At 35.7% G+C, this 6,889-nt stretch overlaps 1 long non-coding RNA gene across 1 annotated transcript; it reads left to right on the forward strand.

Moving 5' to 3' along the window:
- Nucleotides 1-106: 106 nt before the first annotated feature.
- Nucleotides 107-6,064, forward strand: LOC119731580. Its single transcript, XR_005271469.1, has 3 exons — nucleotides 107-417; nucleotides 3,793-3,895; nucleotides 4,403-6,064. It is a non-coding gene; the product is annotated as an uncharacterized LOC119731580 (long non-coding RNA).
- Nucleotides 6,065-6,889: the final 825 nt, after the last annotated feature.

Raw genomic sequence — 6,889 nt, forward strand, 5'->3', positions numbered from 1 at the left:
CATAAAAAGTGAACACCGCCCTCTACACGCAACAGTGAACACCGCCCTCTACACGCACAAACCATCCAAAAATTGTTCAACGTCGACATAACGATCCTCGGCCGGCCATCTTTGATCTGGCATATATGCATAGCACGCGACCCATAGAAAATACACGTACACGTGTGTATGTACTGTAATAATAATAATGCATGTATTTCTATCTTACCATGCATCTTACAGATCTTCTTCTTCTCCTTCCTTACACGTGCAGACTTCATGGCTGAAGATAATCGCACTGCCAGATGATTGATACACACAGTAGCCCAGGTTGGACGTCGTCGCGTTGTACACAACGGAGGAGTCCACTGGGCTAATACACACGGATGATTGATACACAAGGATGATTAGGCCATCGGCCTACCTTCAAATAATTCGGTAACTAGGCCTATTCCTTGTCCGGCAAGTACTCATTTGCTTTCTAACAAGTAGGCCAACCTCAGTAGGCCACATACTTCACCGTACGCATATGTGTACATAACCCCATTAATGTAGCCTATTTACTGGACTGCCTCCGTAAACATAGGCCATGTAGGCCACACATCCACATGTACAAAAACATGTTGCACTTTGCCAAATTTAGATTTTCGCATTTAGGCTTAGTTTGTAGGGGTTTTTTGCTTTAGAAGCATACTCACCCTCTTTATAGGCTAATCAGAAAGTGCTGCCTTTTTCAGATGTCTATTTTTCGTGAAATTTTCAGATTCCTTTGCACAGGTTTGCATATGGGCAATTCTTTGGTAACGGAATTACGGAATTTTGTCACTTTGTCAAGGATTATTCTTTCCCAAGAAAATATGTTCTATGCTAGGCAACTAATCTAAACATGGAAAGGGAGCCAAGACACAATAGAATTGATTGACCGCTAAAAAAAAAAAAATCCCACAAGATTTCCCTTTAAGGGGCGGAGCTTAATATCGGTAACGGAATTACGGACAGAGGACAAGCATATTTGAGTTCTCGCATAAATTAATAAAACTCTCTGAAGTTTGGAAATTTAAAAATTGGACACTACCTGTTATTTGTAGAGTTCAGGGGTGTTGTTAACTTCAATGCAGAACAAAGTTGAAAAAATAATCACTCTTTTCATAATTTGCATTTTAATCACGGTAACGGAATTACGCCTGGGCGGTAACGGAATTACGCCATAGGTTTACATGTACATGTAATAGGTAAATGCAATACATTAACATTGAATTCAACATAAACTCATCACAATACAAATTTTAGAAGTTTATAAAATGTCACAAGGGGAAAGCTAAGTGAAAATTAGCAGATCAAAATGTAAATGTAGGCCTAAACATGTCTGGGCTTCATTTTTTAGGTCAAAGGTCAAGGTCAAATGAAAGCAGTCTGGTGATGGCTGCATTGCCTGTTAGCAATGTATATTTTTTTTTACCGAAAATCAAATTTTACTACATGTATGAACATTTGTATTATCGTATTTCACTAGTTTATCGTGGAAAATACAATAAAACTGCACTGGTTGGCATCTCTGAGCAAGGGAAGATGTTAAGTTATGCCAAGTAGAACATGTAGAAGTACAAGTACAGTCTGGTACTCAACTTTCATATACTTGTTGTCGAATATATTTTCTGTGGGTACCAGACAATGGCTTTGGCAACACATATTTAAAGGGAATGTACATCATTGGCTTTTGCTGTAATTTTCAGAAGTGAACTATTTGAGGGGTTAGTATAATAGATCAAATATTGTTACACTGACATGTTTGAAGTTTTGTGTTCGAAAATGCTGGAAAAATCAAGAAAAACAAAACTGTTCAAGTAGTCTGGTTCCTTGACTCCACTAAAGGTAAAATTGGTCAATTTATAAATGCCTGAAAATTGGAGGGTAAGGGAACCAGACTAGCTGGCCTGCACCCGTTCATGAACATGTAACAAATACCCGGTAGCACACAAAATTTGGACTGGAAAGAGTGTAAAGTTGGAGCAGTAGTTGAAAACTAGTTAGGTTTTTCCAACGGTGGTTGGCCGACCACTGTTGGAAATGTATACAAAAATATCATTTTCTTGAAAATTACTTCATACCAGGTGCCATAATTTTACAGGATGCTTAAGACTGTCATTTACCAACATCCTTGTAAGGTATTTTGTAAAAACTTGGTAGTTTTATTTTCTGATGTTTGCAAATGTTGTATATTCCCTTTAAGCATCCAAACAACTATTAGCATTTTTTAAATAGTAAAAAAGAAAAAGTAAAAGTAAAAAATATCAATGGAACACCTGATTATTTTTAATTGTATAATAGCAAATTAAAGAAGGAAATGATTTAAGAAGTAATTTAGTATTTAAAGTTATTGTCCAAGGTTACATGCAAATCTCCTATTTAATATGTCATGTACATAATCTGGAGGAAATGTGCATACTTTGTGCATGCGTAATTCCGTTACCGTAATTCCGTTACCGTTTCGTAATTCCGTTACCACTTGGAAAAATGCCAAGAAATTACTATTTTAAAGTTTTTATTTTTCATTTATGTTTGTAGTAGGGTCTTTTCTCAACATACATGATTTGAAGAAAAAAAACAAGAAAATTTGTGAAATAAGTAACTTTTGCCATTTTTTCGGTAACGGAATTACGTGCTAATTTTGACATTTTTAAATGAAGGCCTACACTATATATATATATATATATTTATATTTTTAAAATTTTTTAATGACCCTGAGTAATGTTAGTAACTTGTAACATCATAAAATAAATCAAATCTTTTCCCTACAATTCAGAAAGTAATACATACACAAAATTTTATTTTTTTACCAAATCTGAACGTTTTTAATCATAAATTGAAAAAATCACTGTTTTTACCAGAAATATGTATTTTTTTTCAATTTCGTTTTTTGAACTGAATTCCCCATTTAATTGAGGTCTGGAAAAAGTACAAAAAAAGTTTAATATGTAAATATTTATTTTTGACATTTTTTGCTCTCCCATGGAGAATTGCCCATATAAAAATTTTAACATGAAATTTCACAAAAAATAGAAAGCTGAAAAAGGAAGCACTTTCTGATTAGCCTGTAAAGAGGGCATGGAGGGTGAGTAGGCTGGAGGGTGAGTGGGCTTCTAAAGCAAAAAAATGCTACAAACTAAGCCTAAATGCAAAAATCAAAAATTGACAAAGTGCAACACATTTTTGTACATGTGGATGTGTGGCCTATGTTTACGCAGGCAGTCCTGTAAATAGGCCACATTTATGGGGCTAATGTGTACAAAAAGTTGGTTTAATTTTCAACGAAACTCAAATGGAAATCAATTGCATTCATACTCGCCATGTTGGCTCAGTATAGCAAGCCTTTACTTTTTCGTCAAAATGGGGACTTGGGGGGGGGGGGGCTTACTTTTGGTGAAATTCATTGTTGAATTTTTCAAAAATCCCTGTATTCAATTCTTCGCACGGTTGTTGTTGTCATTGTGACAGACAAGATCTGCCTCCGCAATCAAAAGATTCTAACTATTATTTTTTTTTGAGGGGGGGGGGGGACCAGACTGCACATTTATCACGTATAATACGCAGGCATACACGTCTCACAGTAATTCGCGCGCCGCAACATGAAATACCTAACAACTGTTTCATGTCAAGGCAGTAAATACATAATGTACATAATAATATTACTATACTGAGCCCACACGGCGAGTATGAACACGATTGATTTCCATTTGAATTTAGTTAACAAATTTCCCTAAAACTCTGATGCATACTTAATACATTTGACATTACTTGCTGTATTTTTAACAGGTTCTGTATTGAGCATAGAAGATTACTCGGGAAAAAGTTTCAAACACCAGCCATTCCTGCCATCTGACCATCCAATGCAGACTTTGCACAGCAATATTGTCTTGTAAGAACTTATTTCTCTCAAATTTTCCAACTATAAAAAATGTATAGATCCTTTTCTTATCTTAACTTTCCTTTCTTTTTGTTTACACTTTCCCCACATTAACCAATTCCAGATTCATGCTACTGTGCCTGAGAACAATAAAACCTCAAACCAACCCGCTACTGTTACTGCCAAACTTTTCATGATGATCCTTCCACATTGTAGAAATACATGTTCCATTGACTTGAAATGAATTCAATTGATGGCTTTATAGGCCTATTTGCACCCTATACATTTTATTCAGTATAAGGGACAGGTTTTTTTTGGTATTGTACACTTGATAATATACATGTAGTCTAGACACACCCACATAATATAATTGCTGGCAAACATTTGTCCATCTTCACCGTCACAGATTACCTACAAACTTGGCATTTATGACATATTCAAAAATACAGTCATTGCACTTATTAAGCATTTAAGAAACTTAACATGCTCATTTCTTTTATTTACTTTCATTTGTTTCAGACATCCTGATAAATGCACATTCTTGCCTCCTATGATGAACTTTGACACTTCCCATTCATTGAGATCAACACTTCCAACAAATGAGCTTCGTTGACAACACACCACTGATGGACACTTCATCGAGTTCTGCACTCCACAACACTGCTGCACACCACACTTTATTAAGTATCAATCTTCTCACAAATTGTGTACTCTTAAGAAAATAAACATTTCATAAATGAACTTCATTTTTTTGTACTAGCTAACTTATACAGTATGTGCATGTGTTATTTCACTATCCTTTACATAAACGAAATCTAGCTCATTTAATACAATAAATCGTACTTCTGTCAGTACTTGCCACATCGCTCAAGTAGGCAGCCTGAACAAAATTCGCACTTTATTAACCCTCCTACACAAACATGCATTCTCTGCCAAGCTGTCTTTGCAGTCAAAATCAATCAAAGTATTATTTCAAACAGTTAAAAGTTCCCAGCCTACAAGCAAAATTGACTGGCTGTGACTATTTACAAATTTAATTTAATACAAATATTCGCTGTAGATGATTATTAAGTCAGCTGTGCAACCGGTTTCCTGTTTTTAGCTTTTGACTAAAGATGACTAGTCAGAGTGCATCCTCAAAATATGCTCTGACTGCTTGTCACTAACCTCTGTAAAATGCATTGCTCGTGAAGTGCTCAAAAGTGACTGATTAGCTCTCCTTTTGTGCCATCGGCCACAGTCACTCAACAAATTATTTACTTCCCCTCATATGCCTTTTACACAGGCTACACACCAACAGTCAAATCACGTCTTGTATACATACAATGTACACTGTATACATACAATGTACACTGTAACCAATCACACTCCATCAACGGACATCCAACTTCTTCCCTCGTACTGCTGTGGTTTAGAAATCACTTCCCACATCTTGTTTCCCCTCCGCTTATAATTTCTCCCACTTTAAGGGCAACATCAATAGCCATTTTTCTTCATTTTGATCATAACTTGTAATTTGCTTTGTACTTTCTTAGCCATCACAATGAATGGCCCATCTTGGGCCATATGATTGACAACTTAACATAAAAAATGTGGAACCTTCACCCTAACCCCCTAGGCCCGTTCGGCTACGAAGCAGCCTCAATCCTTCACAATCCTCCAATCGGTCAAACTAAAATATTGCATGCACCCTCAATCCCACAAAATCCCCCAATATTCAGTGCTGAGTTGTGCATAGTGAGGTCGCCATTGCCTCAATCCTCCAAAATCCATCAATCCACAATATATATAGTGTATAATGCAAGTGCATAATGTAGTACAGTACCGCAGAATAACATAGTAACATTCATAATGTACAGGACAGTAAAAAAATACTTCCCTTGACAACAAAAAACAAAAACAACTGTAAAGAGTCATTCACACACAGAACTGCAAGTCATATAAAGCATACTGCACAAGTACATGGGCAATAACATGTGCAGTGTAGTGCATGTGAAACAGTACACCCCACTTGACCAGAATTTACCTTGCAAAACACTGGTGCATTCAATAGTGTTAGCCAGCAACCCATATAATACAGTTACAACTGTAAAAGCAATACGCAATGCAAGACATACATATCCTTGAAACAATGGTACACATCATTTATGTGTAGCCTATAGTATACAAATAACAAATGTTTGTGAGTGCAATAGTAAGACTAATTTCATGAGGTGACACATTGAATTTTCTATTCCACGAGGCGAAGTTCCTTTCATTTCAAATACAATGTCAAAGTCAATAACAAATGTGCTGTTTATCATTCTTCAATACAGAACAGTAACATCACCTGTTCATTTATCAAATATTCCGATCTGCTTAGAACTTTTCCGAGTTTGAAAACAGTTACTTGACTTTCATTTGAAAAAACAAATTGAATCTAATACTTCATTAATTCATTACATTTCTAATCAGAACAACCTTCAAAATATATTCACTACTCAATTCCCCAGCATGTATTACTCAAGAACTTACCATATTTCATGCCAGCAGAAGAGCACAATTTCACTTAAAATCTCCCCACAGTCAAATAAAGTATGAACATCAACTTCCTTTTACAATCACTAAAGATTTCTTTTTTCTTTTGTAATAAAGAGCATGACAATCTGCAACATGTCTTCTGCAATTGTCCAAACAAATCCCCAAACACATATATATATCTATATAAATACACTACATGTATGTTCATGTACACCTATTTTTAGTCTTTAGTTTTCACTACTATTTCAATAAACTTGCACTCTTTAGACACCCTCAACTCTGCCCTCTCTTGCAACAAAATTTCGCTCACCTTATAACTTGTCCCAATTTCAGCGCAACATCAATAGTAATTTTTCTCCATTTTGATCTTATCTTTGTTATTTCCTTTTGTCCTTTCTGACCCACCACCTTCAGTGGCCGATCATGGGCCTTGTGATTGACAACTTAACACAAAAACAGCATCCTTATCATGACCTTCATGATTTC

The sequence above is a fragment of the Patiria miniata genome, unplaced genomic scaffold, assembly GCF_015706575.1.
Source record: "Patiria miniata isolate m_02_andy unplaced genomic scaffold, ASM1570657v1 HiC_scaffold_24, whole genome shotgun sequence".
Taxonomy (NCBI): Eukaryota; Metazoa; Echinodermata; class Asteroidea; order Valvatida; family Asterinidae; genus Patiria; species Patiria miniata.